Raw genomic sequence first — 20,480 nt, 5'->3', positions numbered from 1 at the left:
TCGTTCTCTCCACGAACTCTCACGCATTATTCATTTCAAGATAATACAATTGCTGCAGGCATGGCGATGGAGGGAGAGCATCAAGAATCTTTAAAGACTATTGCCCATTTGAAATGAGACAGAATAAATGTAGTTACTATGCAAACAGTTACCAATTACAGTCATTCCTAAATCAGCGGACATAGTCATTAAAATATTCATTGGTTTCGGCCGATAAGAATTATTGTCGCTTACTGTCAATGGAACTGATACACGGGAAGAAATATTAACCAGTGAATAGGATCCACGATAAGAAATATCAGTGAGTAGGATACACAGCAAGATATATTAACCAGTGTATAGGCCTCATATCCGCAGAGTTCAATCCATAGTATTCTTTTGCACCATAAAACAGGTTGCCTGTTAATTACTGGTACATTCTTATTCGAGATATTTTAATGGTATGGGTGGACAGAATGTAGCATTTTGAGAGAATTCGTGGCACCAGGGCCCCAATCTTTGTAGGTTTATACAATGAAATATAGCAAGCTGCCATCTTAAATTTGTTGCAATCGTGAATTACGTAGGCCAACTTCGGGAAGGTAAGAGATTCAGTGACACAATACTGCATCTTTACATGTGTAAGTCATCAAACTTTTTCTTTCCTCTGTAAATGGTGTAGTCTTCTTAGCACTACTAGCATTACAAGAAAGTAGTTTTATCTTCCGTTTTAGCGATGGAGCAGTACGCCATTGTTGATCGCTGTGCTTCTTAGGCGATCGAGGCTGATGCCTTCGTGGCCTCTAGCGGAATGATTTATATTTTTCTGATTTATTTGGGTAATTTTTTCTGTGGTTACAGATAACACTTGGAACCACAAATTACGGCGACCTAAGAGACTGTCTAGTTCGTCTACACAGTAGCAGTTTATTTCCGTTCCATTCACAGGCCAAGTGTGGAAGAATGACTTTCACTCACACTTATACGCAAACTCGTATCATATATTATACTGTATAGTCAAACTTCATAGTCACAATCGCTACAAGTACGATGTGCAGGTGTCGGACATCTTTAATAAATTTGACACTGAATACGGTTCTCAGATGTAATTTTATTGTCTTGTTGAAGTTTACGCCAGTATTTTAAGCTGAATTCAATTACGACAGCTTGCTTCGAGAATGAAAATAATACTGCAGCCATGGAGAAGTATTTTATTTATCACGCTGTATTTTGCAAAGCATGAAGTATGTGCAGACATGCTATTGCACGTCATGGGACGGCCAGGTTTCCGAACAGTCATAACGTTCTCTCCTTGTTTGCTTGTCCATTTATTCTTGCACGGAAAAATCGTTTCAGTGGTACTTGTTTGGCCAATTTCGTTGGTATTGTTAGTCGAAGCCGTGAACTGATCAAGCTATATATCATTGTGGTACGTAAGTACGAATACACTCCAATATGGCGCTTTAGCGTCACAAACATGTAAATGAACATGGCTCCTTCGTGATTTGCTTTTTAAGCTTGTGTAGTTCCGATGAGTTTAACGATTATTTTATTGGCATTGTAGGAAACACTATAATTGCAATGCCAGACTTCGGTATAGACCCTGTGGCTGGTGTAAGTGCAATTCCAGACTTAGATACAGCCCCTGCATCTGCTGTAACAAATGATAAAAGGTGCACCATAACGAACTGGAGGAGACCACAAAACAGAAAAAAAACGTAAAATCTTATAACCCTTCCCTTAGACAGGATATATATGGGAAGGCCTCTGATGTCCTCAGGAAAATTATCCATGATATTGTTGAAGCATTTACTGTGATAATTAATAAGTATCTCTCTGTTGGTGTACTTCTGGACTATCTGAAAAGTAGACAGGCAGTGCCAGTCTAGGAAAAAGGGTGAGCCAGGCATGATGCCAAACTTCAGACCAATGTCAATAATCACAATCTGTGCTAAAGCTGTTGAGGCTGCAATGAAAGATTGAAGCTTCTATTATTTTGAAATTAAAGAACTCAGTTCATATGCACATCGTAGTCTCCAAAGGCAAATGTATAACAGCAGGAGCACTACACCTGATAAAGCAGGATTTTGAAGAAGTATCTTTAGCACTGACACTTGAGACCTTAGCAAGGCATTTAACTGTATTCCTCATAACGCCCTTTTAAAGAAGCTTAGTACGGAATTGGAGGCACCATTCTGGCAACATTCAGATCTCAAATGGAAAACAGAAGGCAGATTTTATCTGTCCAAGAAGCTCTATCATGTGAACAGAAGTCAGAATACAGAGTGCCAGAGGGATTGGTAAAGGACTCCAAGCAGTTCCCACTTTTTGTAAGTGATTTAAGCTCTCATGGACAGTTCGTGTAATCTGCAGATTACAATTTTGTACACTCGAAATGCATCAGTGCCAGCAAGGCTCAGGAAGGAGGAGGAGGACACTTTGATGCGACAAAGAGATGGTTTGCTATAAACAAAATGGAAATCAAGGAAGAGAAACCTGTATGTAGCCTCACGGACAAAATATACTTAAACTATGTAGGTGCTGTGAAACTTCTGGGGTTCATGATGGATAGCATACTCACTTGGAAGAACACACTGGACATGTGTGTGACGAACTATCACGAGTCATATACCTCCTGAGAAAACTGAAGCATGTGACAACTTTTCAGTACATGCTAATACTGTGTTATTTATTATTTCACAGCCATATCAGCTATAGACTCTTAAGATGCTTCACTCTATAGGTTGCGAGAAAGTGCTATTACTCCAAACAAAATGCAATAAAGATAATAGTTGCACTGCAGGGTGTTATTTACAAAACTGGGAATACTCGCTATTTATAACCATTATGTATTTTGTGGTCCTTCATGTTAAGCAAAATCTACATTTCTTTAGCAAGAGGCAGGGAATACATGACCACAACACTCAGAAAAAGGAAACATAAATGTACCAGCATGTCGACTGTATGTAACAAGACTCATGTTTCCATGAATTGCCGTGAGAATGTTCACGTCACTACCCATGTAGTGCAGGTCCTGCCACTGGACAGACTGAAGAATAAGATTTCAAAAGACTTAAAATTATGTCCAGGAATTTTTGGACTGTGGAGAAAGTGACAGGATTTACCGAACTTTCTCCAAAACTAGAAAATCTATCAGAGAACTAGAAATGTCAATGATAGATGAAATATATCTATAGTAAAATGGTTTATCTGTTGAAAGTTTTTGTGATGATACATATTATTTGTCTTCTAATATATCAATTTTGTAATTAGCTATGATGGTGAATGACACAGACTTGGTAGTAAATGGTATGAGCCAGTCACAACACGGGACAAGTGACACCATGCAAATGTTTCCAGTAGTACAACAGAACACTGAGGATGTTTATCTAAGAACTTTCCCAATACAATTTTGCTATTTTTTAAAATAAAATCAGTTGTGTCAATCTGATCTGTGATATATGCCTAGGTCTGACGGGCTGTTAGAAGGAAACCAAATAGGCCCTAGGTGCAATGTCAATTTCCACGCTTGATAAGCTTAACTGTTGTATTTGCTTAACTTCATATTTCTCCTTAGTATTATGGAAATATGCAGTTTAATTGACTCATTGCATTAAATATCCATCCAGAACACATTTTCTTTGCTATAATTTGTTGCACAAAAGACTTGGGGAACTGGGCATCAACAGGTAAACTGTTAACGCCTGACGCCACATCTAGGACAATAGTGTGGGACTTGTATGGCAAATATTTTATGGTTACTTGTTCCTTGGCCTTGGAGACAAAAAGGTAAAATCCATTTTAACATTAAATAACTATTAGTTAACAATATTAGTACGCTACTGCCTTCAGATGCACAACATTATTGATATGGAGATGATAACACATTTTGAAAAAAAAAAAAAGGAAATCGGGTTATGTTGGCAAAAACCTCCAATTACATGTCATTTGTCATGTTATCATTTACATGAAATTTTCTTGTCCCTACACATCAGTAGTGTGCAGTTGCTAGTCAACACTGTTACTATATATCCTAAACAGTATTATGAGTTTATTGCTACTTGTGAGTGAAACTCCTGTTGGGAGGTGCTACAGTAGTGGTATTTTCAATTCCACAACTGTTGTCCAAATAAATGAACATGGTTTTGCTACAAAGTAGTCACAATTACAGAATCATACAGCACTGGGAGAAGATGTTGACTTCAGGTGGAACTGTTTGCAACTTGACTCACCTTACCAGTAATTACCTTTCAGTCATTTGTACTGTGTGATTTGAAAATGGTTTCAAATGTGGCTTCTTTCAATTTTTACAGTGTTGGAGTCTCAAAACATCACCGTGAAGATCCTAGTTTTAGAACTTCTGTGTGCTTTGTGCACATTCTCTTCCAAAGGGTGTTTAATGGCTTTTGATGCTCTCCAGCACTTTAAGGTAAATAATTTTATTCCTCCCTGTAGGCAATTCCTAAACACAAAATTAGAAAGTAAGTCAATCATAAATGACATGACCTCTATTCATTACAATGAGGTCATTTTCAGAGCAAATGGAATAACTTATTAGATAACAATTGTTTTGATGCTGCTTAATAAATGCAATGATTCATGGCTGAAGCTAATTTATTCTTCCATGCATAGGCCACTCGTGCTCAGCTCTATGGGTGCAATTTCATAATGTATGAACTTCGTAATACAGAAAATGTTACATACAAGACAAGACTTCTTTCTTTCATCAACTGCCTCATTCTGGGCTGCAGTGATCTCCAGAGACGTGTATGCACGAGGAATAAATTCCTTCGTAAGTAGTTATTCAGTCATACATATAGTTAGTTGCCTTTGATGTATAGTGGAAATATGGTACTTTAAAATAATGTGAAACTTTTGTAAGGAAAATTGATATTTTATGAGTTATTAGTAGCTTCAAAACAGAAAATGTTTAATTTAAAACAAATATGATTTATATTCTTAGGTTGTGGACTTGGACCATTAATGAGTTCGCTACGTGCAATTCACGATAAAGAACTACAGGTCCAAGTTTCAGCATTCACTAGACATCAGCACAGAGATGAGATGGAATTAGAATTAACGAAGCAGCCAACACCTCATCAGTTGTTTGAAACTATACTCAAAAAGGTAAACGTTAGTGTTCTTGTTAACATGAATGTAAGGTATCCTATTCAGTGCTACTGATGAATTACAATATCTTTCCTCTGTGTCTGTCCATTTCATTATAACAAGGTAGCATTTATTTATACAACAAAAAGAATGGCAATAAATTATTTTTTTCTACCGTCCAACAGACAGCAGATACGCCGCAAGCTGTCTGGTTCATCTCCATGCTACGAAATCTTGCACAGCTAGATGTGACAAATCCAAATGAGTAAGTTAGCACACCTTATATTTCACAAATGAATATCTTTGTGTGATATATATATACTAAATATTAATATGTATGCAAATGTCTAAGAACTTTTGCAGCACACTGAAGTGTACAAACAGTATACTAGCACATTCTTACAGCACACTAATAAGGAATTTTATATGATTTCAGGGACAATATTTGGAAAGCTCTTGATGCACTTTCATATGAAGCTACATTGCCTGTATTCTCAGTCTACAAAAAACATGAACACACTCAACAAAAATTTAAAAAATGTGTTGAGAACTGTTGTAGTGTGAATGTGCGACAATCTCATGATATCTGTGAGTCATGGATGGTGTCTACCAAGGCTGAAGCGGAAGATGACAGAAAAATAAAGCAACTCAGTCATCAAGATAAACAGCACCAATTATGACCAGCAAAATATGCAGTGTCTTTACTAACACATCAACTCCCTCTACCCCCACTACCACCTCTTGTTCTTCCTCTGGAGGTATCACCTGACATTCCATCAACTTTGGGTATTCCATCACCTTTAACACCTGCAGGTTCTAGTTCTGAACAAGAAAATCAAGTTCCTCAATCTGTTCCAATCCCTAACAATACCACTTTTGAAACTCAAGTGTCACACAATATCTCATCGGGTTATTTTACATTACCAACAAGGCATTCACTTCCATCAGATTTAATGAATTCTGTAAGTTTGTGGACACTAGAAAAAGGCAAGTGTAACACACCACTGTCGTCCAAGTGGGAGAGGAAGACTCTACAGTGGACACAGATTCCAATCTCTATCATAGGTAAGCGAGATGAATAAGGAATAATCTACTTCTTATATAGGTAATAAAGTCTTAACACACAAGCAAATGTACATTCTATGAATACACAAAATAATTTTGATTATCTGTTGCTGAAATGCTGTTTTGAAAGGAATCTAATTTTTGGCAGGTGAATCAGTATGGAAAGAAATGCTGCGCAAAACTTCAAATCTGACAGTTGATTTCAAACAAATGGAAGCACTGTTCTGTCAGAATAAATCTCGTGTGAAACATGCTGAGTCTTCTCCATTAACACTTCCATCTCCAGTAAATCAGAAGATTATTTTACTGGAAACCTAGAGTGATCTGGCAGAGAACAGTTATCGAAAACAGTTCAGATCAAGAGAAAAACCAGTCATAGAAGTTATAAAGAATCTTAATGGAGTTAATATAGGCACTGAGAAACTCTGAGCTCTCTTATCGTTACTTCCAACAGAAAATGAGGTAATGTATAGACATAAACATCTTGCACCATTTCACACTGTCAAATGTTTTTTCTAGATTGACAAATCCTATGAGTGTGTTATGATTATTTTTTAGTTTTGTTCCATTATCAACTTCAAATTCTGTTTGAGTGCCATTTCTCCCAACAATTTTTGGAAGTCTGATGGGATGTTATCTATCACTTCTGCTTTAGATCTCAAATCTTCCAGACCTCTTTTGAATTCTGACTAATACTTGATCCCTATGTTTCCCTTATTGATTCCAGTTTCTTCTTCTATCCATGTTTATAAATGATTAATTGGATGAACCTATTAAACAGAATGTCTGCAATGTAAATTTTTATTATTGTAGGATATAATTAGATGTCCATCAGGAAGGAATGATGAAACTTATTAGTGACATAAGATGTGCTGAATTACATCTTAAGGAAGATGAATCTGAACTCATGTCATAATTCAAAGTACTGAACACATTGATAACTACATGCTTAAAACATATACCGCAAAAAAACTGCACCCTCCATAGTTTCTGTGAAACTATGATGCGTAACTACAATTTGTTCTCACTTCACAATTTGTGCTTGCTATTGTTAATGGCAGTTTTGCTCATTTCTGCACATATTTTTTGAAGAACCCTGAAGGAGATATCAAGGTGGTAAAGTAATGACCACGGTTCTCTCTTCTAATCATCAATACTTTTATTACACAACAAATGTACAGGTCGAAGACTAGGCAGGAATTGAGGTCCCAGAAGTATACAAAACAAAGATCAACTTGAAGACATAATTCACATATGATGTTCTGGCCTATCGATCCGTGGATCGACACCACATAGGCGCCCCCCCCCCCCCCCCCCCCCCCCCTGCAGTATGGAGTGCGTAACCCGAAGGCGAGAGTTGAAGTGGATTACAGTGAGTTCCTCCGCATCTAACGGCACAGGCCATGTGGGAGGAGAGGGTGGAGCAAATCCTGGAATGCTGATGCTGAAGTCTTGAAGCGATGTCAGCGGTCGTAGTCGTCGGCCGGTGCAGAAGCGCTGGTATGGAAGGGTGTCGTCAGCAGGGAACCTAATGATCACCTTTCCGCTTGGCCTAACATAAGCACGTAGGTTGCCACACGTAGCACATTGAGAGATTTTGAAACACTTCACTACACATTGTGACACACCACCTAACGAGTCACACGAATTGTCACACGCAAGCAGCACCAATGTGGTATCACCACTAACGACAACAGATAAACCACAAATGTCATTCGGATGAACATGGGTAGATAGCTCGTAAGTGGCGCCTGCTAACGGAGAGGTATGATGAGACGATGGGGTGGGGAAACTGTAGCACGGTGAGGGCGGTGTGCTGCGATTAGAGGGGTGAGTGTCAGATGGTGAGGTCTGAGTGGACATGGCAGGAAGCTGCAGGCTGCACCGGTTAGAAGAGCGGCACGGTGTGCTGTCGCACGAAGATGGAACTGTTATATTAGAGTCCTGGGAGCTGGGGCCTCTGCTATGGGAGTTGGGATGCGGAAAACCCCGGAATGAGTGAGGGCTTGTTGACGGGGCTGGTGTAGGCGTGAGTTTACTCGAATCATGAGCAGAGGAAGAAGGCCAAGGGTGGCCAGAGACCGTGGTCTCTTCAACGCTGGGTGAGGTAGGGGAAAACTCGACGTGAGCAGGTTTAACCCTGTTGAGGGAGACAGTAGTTACCGAGCCCTTAATTACGATGTCCATTGTGTTACTGGTTCATTTGACAACTCTGTACAGGCCTGTTTAAGGGGGCTGTAACGGGGCTTTTACAGTGTCGTCGCAAAGGAGCACAAACATGCAAGAATCGAGTGCCTTGGGAACATATGTGCGTGGCAGAGTGTAGCGGGAAGGGTGTTGGGGTTGAAGCTTGTTACAGTGTAACCTCACTTGTTCTACCAAGGACGGCAGTTTGGACGGTTTGGCGACTGGAGTAGGAGCAACAAGTTCGCCTGGCAGTGTAAGGGACTGGCCATAGACAAACTCGGCCACTGAGTCTTTAAGGTCTTCCTTGAAAATGGTCCGCAAACCGAGTAAGATGAATGGCAGGGCTTTCATCCAAAGGAGGCCATGGCAATGTAGAGCCGTCTTAAGCATCCTATGCCAACATTCCACGAGGCCGTTGCTTTGGGGATGGTATGCTGTTGAATGAATTTTCTTGATGCCGCACAGCCTACATAGTTCAGAAAACAAGGCAGCTCAAATTGACGTCCTTGGTCAGTCGTCAAGTTAACAGGGCAGCCAAAGTGTGCAATCCAAGTGTCTATGAAGGAACGTGCCACTGATTCGCATGTAATATTGGGTAGCAGGGCAGCTTCCACCCAACGAGAGGTTCTGTCTATAATAGATAGCATGTATCTGTAACCCTCGGAGGGGGTGAGGGGGCCCACCAAGTCGATGTGAACGTGCTGGAAGCGACTGGGAGGAGCAGTGAAGCTGCCTAGTGGGGGCGATGTGTGCTGCGAAACTTTATTTTGTTGGCACGGAATGCAGGCACGGGCCCAGGCTTGGCAGTCTCGGCGCATGTCGTGCCAGATGAAGCGCTCTGAAATAAGTCTGGTAGAGGCTCTCACACCTGGATGAGCTACGTTGTGTAATTCGTCGAACACTTGTCTCTTTAGAGGTTTGGGTATGAAGGGACGCAGTGTACCAGTTGATTTGTCACACCAAACCTCGCCTATGATACTGGGAAAGATGGATCGCACAGGTTTGAGTGACAGGCTGTGATCGGAAATAAGGTCCATACTGTCTGTGTTGGCAGACTGCAGCTGAGGCAAGTTAGAGAGGTCTATCAGAGTTGTGAGAGTGCCGACACGAGACCAAAAATCTGTGACCACATTATCTGCACCCTTGATGTATCATATGTCAGAGGTAAATTGCAATATAAAGTCCAAATGACGGAAGCATCTAGGTGGAGGGTCAGTCGGGAGGTTCTTTACAGCAGCAACCAAAGGTTTATGGTCGGTTAAAATGTAGAAGTCCCTACCCTCAACTTCGGTGCGAAAATGTTTCACAGCCTTGTAAACTGCCAAGAGCTCCCTATCAAAGGCTGAGTACTTTTTTTGAGCGCCATTGACCTTCTTAGAAAAGAATTGCAAAGTAGAGGTAGTATGTCTGACAGTTCGGCTGAGGACAGCACCTACTGCAATATCACTGGCATCCGCGGTAATAAAAAATGTAGTGTCCGGATGCAGGTGGGCAACAGTCACTGTGTTTGCTAGTAGGTGCTTAGTTTGTCAAAAGCTTGTTCCATGGCAGGGGTCCAGGGGACCGGGTGGATACCGGTCGTATTTTTGGCAGCAAGGGCATCTGTTAGGGGAGCCTGAACCTCGGCTGCGGCAGGCAAGTGCTTCCTATAATAGTTAACTGTTCCGATGAACCTGCGCAGCTCCTTAAACGAGTGAGGGTGTGGCAAATCCTAAACAGGTTTGATTTTTTTCTCGGGAGGAGTGAGGCCCTTAGCTGACACGATGTAGCCTAAGAATCTTACCAAAGTCTGGTGCAACTGGAGCTTCTTATTATTCAGTTCAACACCAGCAGTGGTAAGAGTGTCTAACAATCTGCAAATGTTCCTTGTTCTTTTGCAAAGTAGGAATGAAAATAAGAATGCTGTCCAAGTAAACAAAACAAAAATCCAGATGAAACAACACCTTGTTTATGAATCTCTGCCAAGTTTGTGCAGTGTTGCGGAGGCCAAAGGGCATGAACCGGTACTGGAAAAGGCCAAAAGGTGTTGTAAAGCCGTCTTTTCAATATCCTCTGGTGCCATCGAAATTTGATGATAGGCCCTCCTACAGTCCACTACCGAGAAATATTTGGCACCTGCAAGGGCATGGTTATACTCCGCGACATTAAAACAGGATACTTGTCTATGATAGTACAAGAGTGCCGTCGCTTTTTGTGATGAAATGGATAGGCGAGGCCCAGCATCTGGCAGATGGTTCGATGATGCCGGCTGTTAAGAGATCGTCTATTTGATCGCGAGCCACTTTCGTAAGTTCTGGCTTGAAACAGCATGGTCAGCAAGAGATAGGCAGTCCATCTTGCAAGTGAAGTTTGTGGGCGGTGCCGTCTGTAACCACGGAAACACACGACGCGGTACACGAGGCGACTGTCTGTGGTATAGTCTGCGCGGCAGCTGCCAGGTTGGGTTGTGGCGGGGACGACGAAAGTTTGCGTAAGTGCCAACTGTTGGGTGGCTGGGAGTGACAAACAAGTGAGCTACGCGAAACAATATTGGTACACTGTTTATTAGAAACCGAAGGCACTGCTGTCGAGCTTGGTGGTGGTAGCAGGCGCGAATGAACAGCTGATGGCGGTAAATCAAAGACATTAACCTGCACCTGGGAAGTTAGCTGTCCAAGCGAGGAGGGGGATGAATGTGCGCTCGAATTAACACAGAGTTGGCGGGAGCGCAAACACTGTACAGTTTATGTGGCACATGGTCACAAATGCACTTGGGCGCGAGAACACTGTAGTGGCACCGACTAACCTTGTGTGTTGCCAAGACGTCGTCCGCTGCAAGCTGCTGCCGTGCCGAAGATAACTCATTACTTAAGTCATTGAGGCGACGGCATAGCTCAAGTTGTTCCAAGCGCAGGTGTGTAGACTCGACACGCTCTGTGAGCTACTTATTTGTCCATGACAAGAGCTCAGAGGAGGGGTTATTACACTTCCTAGCCAGGTGGACCTGTTTAGCAGTACTACTGACACTCGACGAAGCACACAGGATGTGTTCCTGCGTAGGGTGGTAGAACACTGTATTCTTGACGAGGTCAGGCCACAATTTGTGGTGTCATAGAAAGTCGATGCCCAAAATGGGATCGTCGATGTCAGCCACCAGGAAGGACCACTTCAGGTTGCACTCAGGCGAGAGGGACACTGCATATGAAGTAGAACCTAAGCATGACAAACTAGATGACTTTACAGCATGTAGGACAGTTTTGTGTAGTCGGATCTTTTCGGTAGCAAGACGAGATGGAAGTAGGGAAACATCTGCGCCTGTGTCGATGAGAAAGTTTGTGCCAGAGTTCAAGTCGCGGGCGTACACTTGTCCATTCAAAGCATTAGTGTTGGACACAGAATGGAGCATGGGACGGCGCCTGTTGTTTACGTCGCAGGAGGTGGCGCCGCTGCCTACCTGCAGTTGAAGTTTGAGTAGGAGCACAGTGGTTTACAATCGCGTGCTTGTTTCCAAAATTTTTCATGGAAGAAACAGTATTTATGGGCGGACGTCTGCTCCTGCAAGTGGTCAGACGGCGGCGGCCCAGAATCTTCCACGGAGTCAGATGTGCTGTGGTTGTGCGGATGTGAAGGTGCCAGTAGTGCAGCGAGCTTGACAGACTTAGGTTTAGTGGGGCATCCACGTTGGGGCCCTGGTTGTGGTTGGAAACTGGTGTAGCTGCAGGACTGCTGGGCACGGTGTTCATGTAGTAGGGCGGAGTAAGCTCAGTCGGCGGCGCGCAAACGTTCGCTATTTGGTCTACCTTCGTAGGCAGAGATGGTTGTTTGGACAGACAGAGGCAGCTGTTCCATCAAAATCTCAGTGAGCGTGGCGTCTGGCATGTCGCATTCACCGACCAGAAGTCGAAGGCATCACCACAGCTGGGACGGTGAGCTGTCACCAAGGCGTTCTTCAAAGACGAGCTGTCAAACGTTTTCTTTTCTTGTCTTGGAGACACGTTCCAGTATTGCTTGTTTAGCCATAGCGTACTTCTCGTTCGGAGGAGATGACTTAACCAGGTCATAAATTAAGTCAACACGGTTGTGGAGGTGGTTCATGAGGCACGTGAAACGAGCGTTGTCATCAAGTGCACAGACACTGAAAGTTTGCTCGACCAGGTTGAACCAGAATTCCGGGTGGGTAGGTTTGAATGCCGGAAGTTTCAGTAGATTCGATGAACTGACGGTCGAAGAATGCAGGCAGCTACTCGCAGATGCAGGAGTACGCAAGTCAAAGCTAACTCTGCGTTGTGAGGGCAGTAGAGAGGAAGCAGACGTGCCGGCTATGTTCATAGTAGCTGGAGGGGAAGGGAAATCCGTTAGCAGGAAGTCCAGTGTGGAGCGAAGCAGGATCGGTTGTTGCGGCAGAAGGTCAAAGTGGTCACAGCAGTTGCTCGACAGGTTATTATGCAATTGGTCCATCACAGAGTCACCGATGAGCTTGGTGGAACCTGACGCACTAAGATTACTGCACTGATGAACACTCGGAGCCACAGGCTGGTGAATGTCATTCACGTAGTGTGCAACCAGCGCAGAGTGATACACACGTGGAGCTTGCACATTCAAAAAGGCGTCCTGTTGTAGCACATTATGAAAACTATGCTCCCCACTATTTACAGTACTTGCATTAGAGATCGGTATCAGTGTGTAGTGGTTTCTTGTACTGCTGTGCGGCGAAAACTGAAGCACTTCGGTCTGACAAAGCCGGAGTCAGAGACCGCTGGCGTCATGTTCAAAACCACTGCACCTGACGAAGTCCCTGGGTTCTCGAGGCTATGGGACTGCGGAAATTCACGTCGGGCACCGACTACAGCTGGCATGCTTGAATTTAGTTTCTGTTGCTGGTGAAAATCGGGCGGCGGCGGCGTGTTGTAGAAGGCCATTGTGTAGCAGACAAAGGTCCATGCAGAATGCGGAAGCCGGCGCGGTAGTCACTTTGTACTCAGTTCGACGGATTATTCGAACTTCGGGGTCACCACTGAAGGAGATATCAAGGTGGTAAGGTAATGACCACGGTTCTCTCTTCTAATCATCAATACTTTTATTACACAACAGACGTACAGGTCTAAGACTAGGCACGAACTGAGGTCTGGGAAGTATACAAAACGAAGATCAACTCGAAGACATAATACACACATGATGTTCTGGCCCATCGATCCGTGGATCGATGCCACAACCCTTTAAAACAAAGTACTAAAATTCAGCAAGGGATCAAAAATGCAAAGGCTTGTGCTCATGATGTAGCCAAACATTTCTGCAAAGATCCAAAAAAGTTCCAGTGTATAGATTGTTTCAGTTTGTTTGCTGAACTTTCTTAACATGGTTGAGAAAGCATGATTGGTGGGTTTTTGATAATTAATTTGAACAATAAACTTTATTATCATTCATATCTCCCCTAAATATTTAGACTGCATATGCCCATACTTGTAAACAACAAAAACTGGCACAATGCTAGCACTAACAGCTAAACATCCATTTATATTCAGAAACCAAGGTCGGTTTGATGATAATCTGTTGTTGTTGTTGTTGTTGTTGTTGTCTTCAGTCCTGAGACTGGTTTGATGCAGCTCTCCATGCTACTCTATCCTGTGCAAGCTTCTTCATCTCCCAGTACCTAATGCAGCCTACATCCTTCTGAATCTGCTTAGTGTATTCATCTCTTGGTCTCCTTCTACGATTTTTACCCTCCACGCTGCCCTCCAATGCTAAATTTGTGATCCCTTGATGCCTCACAACATGTCCTACCAACCGGTCCCTTCTTCTTGTCAAGTTGTGCCACAAACTCCTCTTCTCCCCAATTCTATTCAATACTTCCTCATTAGTTATGTGATCTACCCATCTAATCTTCAGCATTCTTCTGTAGCACCACATTTCAAAAGCTTTTATTCTCTTCTTGTCCAAACTATTTATCGTCCATCTTTCACTCCCATACATGACTACACTCCATACAAATACTTTCAGAAACGACTTCCTGACACTTGAATCTATACTCGATATTAACAAATTCCTCATCTTCAGAAACGCTTTCCTTGCCATTGCCAGTCTGTATTTTATATCCTCTCTACTTCGACCATCATCAGTTATTTTGCTCCTCAAATAGCAAAACTCCTTTACTACTTTAAGCGTCTCATTTCCTAATCTAATTCCCTCTGCATCACCCGACATAATTAGACTACATTCCATTATCCTCATTTTGCTTTTGTTGATGTTCATCTTATATCCTCCTTTCAAGACACTGTCCATTCTGTTCAACAGCTCTTCCAAGTCCTTTGCTGTCTCTGACAGAATTACAATGCCATCGGCGAACTTCAACGTTTTTATTTCTTCTCCATGGACTTTTTATTACCTACTCCGAGTTTTTCTTTTGTTTCCTTCACTGCTTGCTCAATATACAGATTGAATAACATTGGGGATAGGATACAACCCTGTCTCACTCCCTTCCCAACCACTGCTTCCCTTTCATGCCCCTTGACTCTTACAACTGCCATCTGATTTCTGTACAAATTGTAAATAGCCTTTCGCTCCCTGTATTTTACCCCTGCCACCTTTAGAATTTGAAAGAGAGTATTCCAGTCAACATTGTAAAAAGCTTTCTCTAAGTCTACAAATACTAGAAATGTAGGTTTGCCTTTCCTTAATCTATTTTCTACGATAAGTCGTAGGGTCAGTATTGCCTCATGAGTTCCAACATTTCTGTGGAATCCAAACTGATCTTCGCCGAGGTCAGCTTCTACCAGTTTTTCCATTCGTCTGTAAAGAATTCGCGTTAGTATTTTGCAACTGTGACTTATTAAACTGATAGTTCCGTAATTTTCACATCTGTCAACACCTGCTTTCTTTGGGATTGGAATTATTATATTCTTCTTGAAGTCTGAGGGTATTTCGCCTGTCTCATACATCTTGTTCACCAGATGGTACAGTTTTGTCAGCACTGGCTCTCCCAAGGCTGTCATTAGTTCTAATGGAATGTTATCTACTCCCGGGGCCTTGTTTTGACTCAGGTCTTTCAGTGCTCTGTCAAACTCTTCACGCAGTATGGTATCTCCCATTTCATCTTCATCTACATCCTCTTCCATTTCCATAATACTGTCCTCAAGTACATCACCCTTGTATAGACCCTCTATATACTCCTTCCACCTTTCTGCTTTCCCTTCTTTGCTTAGAACTGGGTTTCCATCTGAGCTCTTGATATTCATACAAGTGGCTCTCTTTTCTCCAATGGTCTCTTTAATTTTCCTGTAGGCAGTATCTATCTTACTCCTAGTGAGATAAGCCTCTACATCCTTACATTTGTCCTCTAGCCATCCCTGCTTAGCCATTTTGCACTTCCTGTCGATCTCATTTTTGAGACGTTTGTATTCCTTTTTGCCTGCTTCATTTACTGCGTTTTTATATTTTCTCCTTTCATCAATTAAATTCAATATTTCTTCTGTTATCCACGGATTTTTACTAGCCCTCGTCTTTTTACCTACTTGATCCTCTGCTGCCTTCACTACTTCATCCCTGAGAGCTACCCATTCTTCTTCTACTGTATTTCTTTCCCCCATTCCTGTCAATTGTTCCCTTATGCTCTCCCTGAAACTCTGTACAACCTCTGGTTTAGTCAGTTTATCCAGGTCCCATCTCCTTAAATTCCCACCTTTTTGCAGTTTCTTCAGTTGTAATCTACAGTTCATAACCAATAGGTTGTGGTCAGAGTCCACATCTGCCCCTGGAAATGTCTTACAATTTAAAACCTGGTTCCTAAATCTCTGTCTTACCATTATATAATCTATCTGATACCTTCTAGTATCTCCAGGATTCTTCCATGTATATAACCTTCTTTTATGATTCTTGAACCAAGTGTTAGCTATGATTAAGTTATGCTCTGTGCAAAATTCTACCAGACGGCTTCCTCTTTCATTTCTCTCCCCCAATCCATATTCACCCATGTTTCCTTCTCTCCCTTTTCCTACTCTCGAATTCCAGTCACTCACTCATGACTATTAAATTTTCGTCTCCCTTCACTACCTGAATAATTTCTTTTATCTCATCATACATTTCATCAATTTCTTCATCTGTAGAGCTAGTTGGCATATAAACTTGTACTACTGTAGTAGGCATGGGCTTCGTGTCTAGATGATAATTTAGCAGTTTGAAAAGCACTATGGTATGTTGAAAGTATTACATCAAAAGCTCAATTACATATTAAAATCTCGCTGCTCTCAGCATCAGCATTTTCTGTTACTAGGCAATATTATTGCTCTCTACAATTTTTTATTTGTTACCTATCACATTTCTGTATTGAAAATGTACATTTTTACAACAGGAAACTGAAGAGAAAATGAAAACGAAGACACACAAATTCTTGACGAGAGTCAATGAAAAAACAATTGGGACCTGAGGCAGAGCAGGGGTTTCATCAGATAAGCAAAGCTCTGCATTTGAACTTGTTCTACGGGATATTTGCAGTAAGAATTTCAAGTTGCATGCAACTGAACCTTAATTAGAAACCTGTAACACATTTGTCTGTTTAACAGTACTACAGTGAAGTGAAAATTTTATCAGGTTCATTGTGAAAATGCTGTGTAAATTAAGTTTACTTATATGTTAGTTAAATGTATGAACTTTTAAATACAAGACAAAACATATCTAATGCGTTGGTTAATGGCCTTTTATTGCCAGTGATTCACAATCTGTAGCTTCTATTTTGTAAATATGACTGGATCACTAGATGTAAATAATTTTATATGCTCTTTATAATAAAACAAAAACATTTGGACAGAGATTCATCTATTTGTTTTAAGCTACAATTTCAAAACAGTTCACCATATCCTTTATCCTTTTCCCCTCCCCCCCCCCCCCCCCCCCCCACACACACACAAGTAAGATAAGATAATTGTATTGTCATTAGGCCATTACAATAATATACAGTTTTTTATACATTTAACATAATCATTACATTACCAAATAGAACTCTTGGCCATGTCACTTGCTAACTTACAATCCCACGTTGCAGTCAAACAAGGGTCTGGCAACAAGCCATTTATGTAATGTTTTCCTAAATTCACACTCTGGAAGGTCTTGTACCCCTGCGGAAGCTTATTAAATAGTCTGTGGCCCACTAGCTCATAGCTACTGATTGACTTTGATAATCTATGGTATGGCATATGTATGTAATCATTATTTCTTATGCTGTGACCATGAATATTATTTCTACATATTACTTCATGTAGTTCTTTTTTTTTTTTTTTTTTTTGTATAGTGGTGGTGGTGGTGGTGGTGGTGGTGGTGGTGGTGGTAGTGGTGGTGGTGGTGGTGGTTAGTGTTTAACGTCCCGTCGACAACGAGGTCATTAGAGACGGAGCGCAAGTTCGGGTGAGGGAAGGATTGGGAAGGATATCGGCCGTGCCCTTTCAAAGGAACGAACCCGGCATTTGCCTGAAACGATTTAGGGAAATCACGGAAAACCTAAATCAGGATGGCCGGAGACGGGATTGAACCGTCGTCCTCCCGAATGCGAGTCCAGTGTGCTAACCATTGCGCCACCTCGCTCGGTTTTTTTTTTTTTTTTTTTGTATAGGTTAACACTTTGTGTACATACAGATTTATAACAATCATTATTTTATACTCAGAGAACAAGGGCTTACAATGGGCTTTATGCTGCAAACAAGTAATGACTCCGATTGCTTTCTTCTGCAGAAGTAATATGTTTTGAACAAGGCTGAGTTTCCCCAGAGAATAAGTCCATGTGACATAGTACTTTGAAAAAGTGCAAAATAAGATGTTTTAATGTAAGCTTGTGGTACACATTTCATAAGACATCTTAATAACTAAATTATTCTGGATAATTTAACACTAATGTATTTATCTGTTGCTCCCAGGACAATTTGTCCTCTAGGTATACCCTCAAGAACTTTATATAACAGAGATCATTAAAAGGATTACAAGTGTTACAATTAATGAACCTATTTTTAGTCCTACTCATGCAACTATGCTTAAAAACTAGTTTCTTTTACAGGCCACCAGTTTTTAAATAGAAACTAATCCTTTGAATAAAAGGAGTTATCCACGAGAATTTAGTTTAGGTTAGACATAAAACATGCTTTGCTATCTGTAAGACATTTTATTTTATTGGACAAATGATCGACATTTTTGTTGCTGCATATTGAACTCCTTTCTAAGCCATGGAGAGCTTTAATGATGGGTTATAAATATCATTTTTCCTCTATTGTTTTAGATATGGTCATCACTATTCTTCTCAAATTGTGAAGGATTATTTATGACAAATTTCATTAGCGAATATGTTTATTGTGACAGTGCAGTTAAAATACACAGCTCCTTGAAGAAGTACCTACATGATGACCACGGATGAACAGCACATATTATTCTTATTGGTCGTTTCTGTGCAGTCAGTACTTTCTAAGTGGAGAGTTACCCCAGAAACTTATTCCATAAGGCATTATTGAGTGGGAATGTGCATAATGTGTCAAGAGATTCAAAAGGGAGATTGTGTTAGTTGTTGGTTCCTGTCTCACTGGAGACGTATTTTTACCTCTTCTGCGACAGAAATCTTAAGAAAACTTCTCTCCTGTAAGTTTTCTTGCTATCTCGTTTCAATATACTGCAGATCAGAAGGTGAAACACTCCAAAAAAGCACACTTTTAAATGCCTGTTTTTTTTCTGCTTCTCCAGTGATAATTTTTAGTTTTTTGTGAACATACAATCGTATTAACTTAATTGTGGCACTGAATAATTTGTTGAATGGATTTTCTTATGTCTCCCCCTCCACTGCTACATTCCGCCACTTTCACAGTAGTCTTACAGTACTAATGCGTTTATGCACCGACTGTTTAGAGGTCAAAATTATGTAGTATCTTGCTGATTCATGACAGTTTGGGCACACTTGTGTTACTTTGTTTTATTAAAAAGTACTTTGGCCGTAAGGTTATCATACAAGTCGTAATTCATTTATGTTAATATTGTGCTTACTTCATAGCATTTTTTTGGGAATACAACAGATAAATGTGAGAGATAAATTAATAATCAGCAATACAGTCAGTATTTAAAACAGCCTGATACTTTTTAAACTTCACACCTGTAGAACTTATAATTTTGAGTTAAAGAGGTCATCACGGCGAGTTTGAAGCATATTCCATTGATGGCTGCTCAGTAAGGACAGTAATACACAGACAGTTGAGTGTGATAGATCACAATAGCAACATTTGAAGTAGTCTTCTTTTTTTTCTTATACTGCAATCACAAGGAGTCTGTTGCCAGGAACAAATGTAAACTGCAGTGGATATGCCTATTGAAGCAGCAGTTCATAGTCCAAAACACCGTCTTTGTGCCACGAGATGCATAACATTAACTTTGTGGAGTCACGCGACTGTTAAGATATTTTGGTAAGGACTCATCCAATAATTCATTTCAATTCAGTTAACATAAAGGTACCCTGTCTTCTCACCAGTTAAGATCTTCGATAGACAATAGAGTTTCAATGAAGGAGTCACTGATTTCAAAATTAAATATCCCAAAAACTAAGATCGGCTGGTGAGTGCAAAAACTGATGTGTTTATTGTGAAAGTTGTAAGAATTTTATACAGAAGTTGTACAGAAGTTTAGAAATTGTTCAAAAAGCTGCTAATGGATGGCACTCTAATTGAAATATGTAGTGTCTATGAATAGTGTGTTGCAGCTAAGAGCAATCAGTTTCACAGCAGAAATGTGAAATGAGGCTAGTGTACCAGAGGAAGAAGTTGAAATCATGTATTCCATTGATCAACAAGTTTTTCTGGTGCTGGAATACCACAGATTAGAACACAGTCCTATGAAAACAAGGCATAGTTTTCAAAGGACCTAATGTGAATACCATTTGCAAGCTCCTTGGCAAATTCGAATGGAGATGCAACATGGCCCATGATCTAGCCAATGTTGGCCCCATGCAAACTGCAGTTACTCCTGCAAATGTCACCATAGTTTCTGGAATTATTCAGCAAAATCCAAGGAAATCTGTCCAAAGAACTGCAGATTAGTCTGAAGTGTTCCAGCACGCAGAAAATATTGAGACTGAGCTCACACGTTTCAAATTTTGGAACAATTTGTTGCCATACAGCTAGCGTTGGAGGATCAACCAGGCACCAAGT

The 20,480-nt window shown here is 41.1% G+C and overlaps 1 long non-coding RNA gene across 1 annotated transcript in view; it reads right to left on the bottom strand.

The window, feature by feature from the left end:
• The window catches only part of LOC124797375, a 53,338-nt gene that overhangs the window by 21,099 nt on the left and 11,759 nt on the right, over positions 1–20,480 (bottom strand). The window contains exon 2 of the long non-coding RNA XR_007016883.1: positions 4,212–4,441. This is a non-coding gene — a long non-coding RNA (uncharacterized LOC124797375). The remainder of the gene's footprint in view (positions 1–4,211; positions 4,442–20,480) is intronic.

Source organism: Schistocerca piceifrons, chromosome 1 (genome assembly GCF_021461385.2).
Source record: "Schistocerca piceifrons isolate TAMUIC-IGC-003096 chromosome 1, iqSchPice1.1, whole genome shotgun sequence".
In the NCBI taxonomy this organism is placed as follows: Eukaryota; Metazoa; Arthropoda; class Insecta; order Orthoptera; family Acrididae; genus Schistocerca; species Schistocerca piceifrons.
The sequence above is the reverse complement of the archived record's forward strand: the minus strand, read 5'-3'. Positions and strand labels throughout refer to the sequence as shown.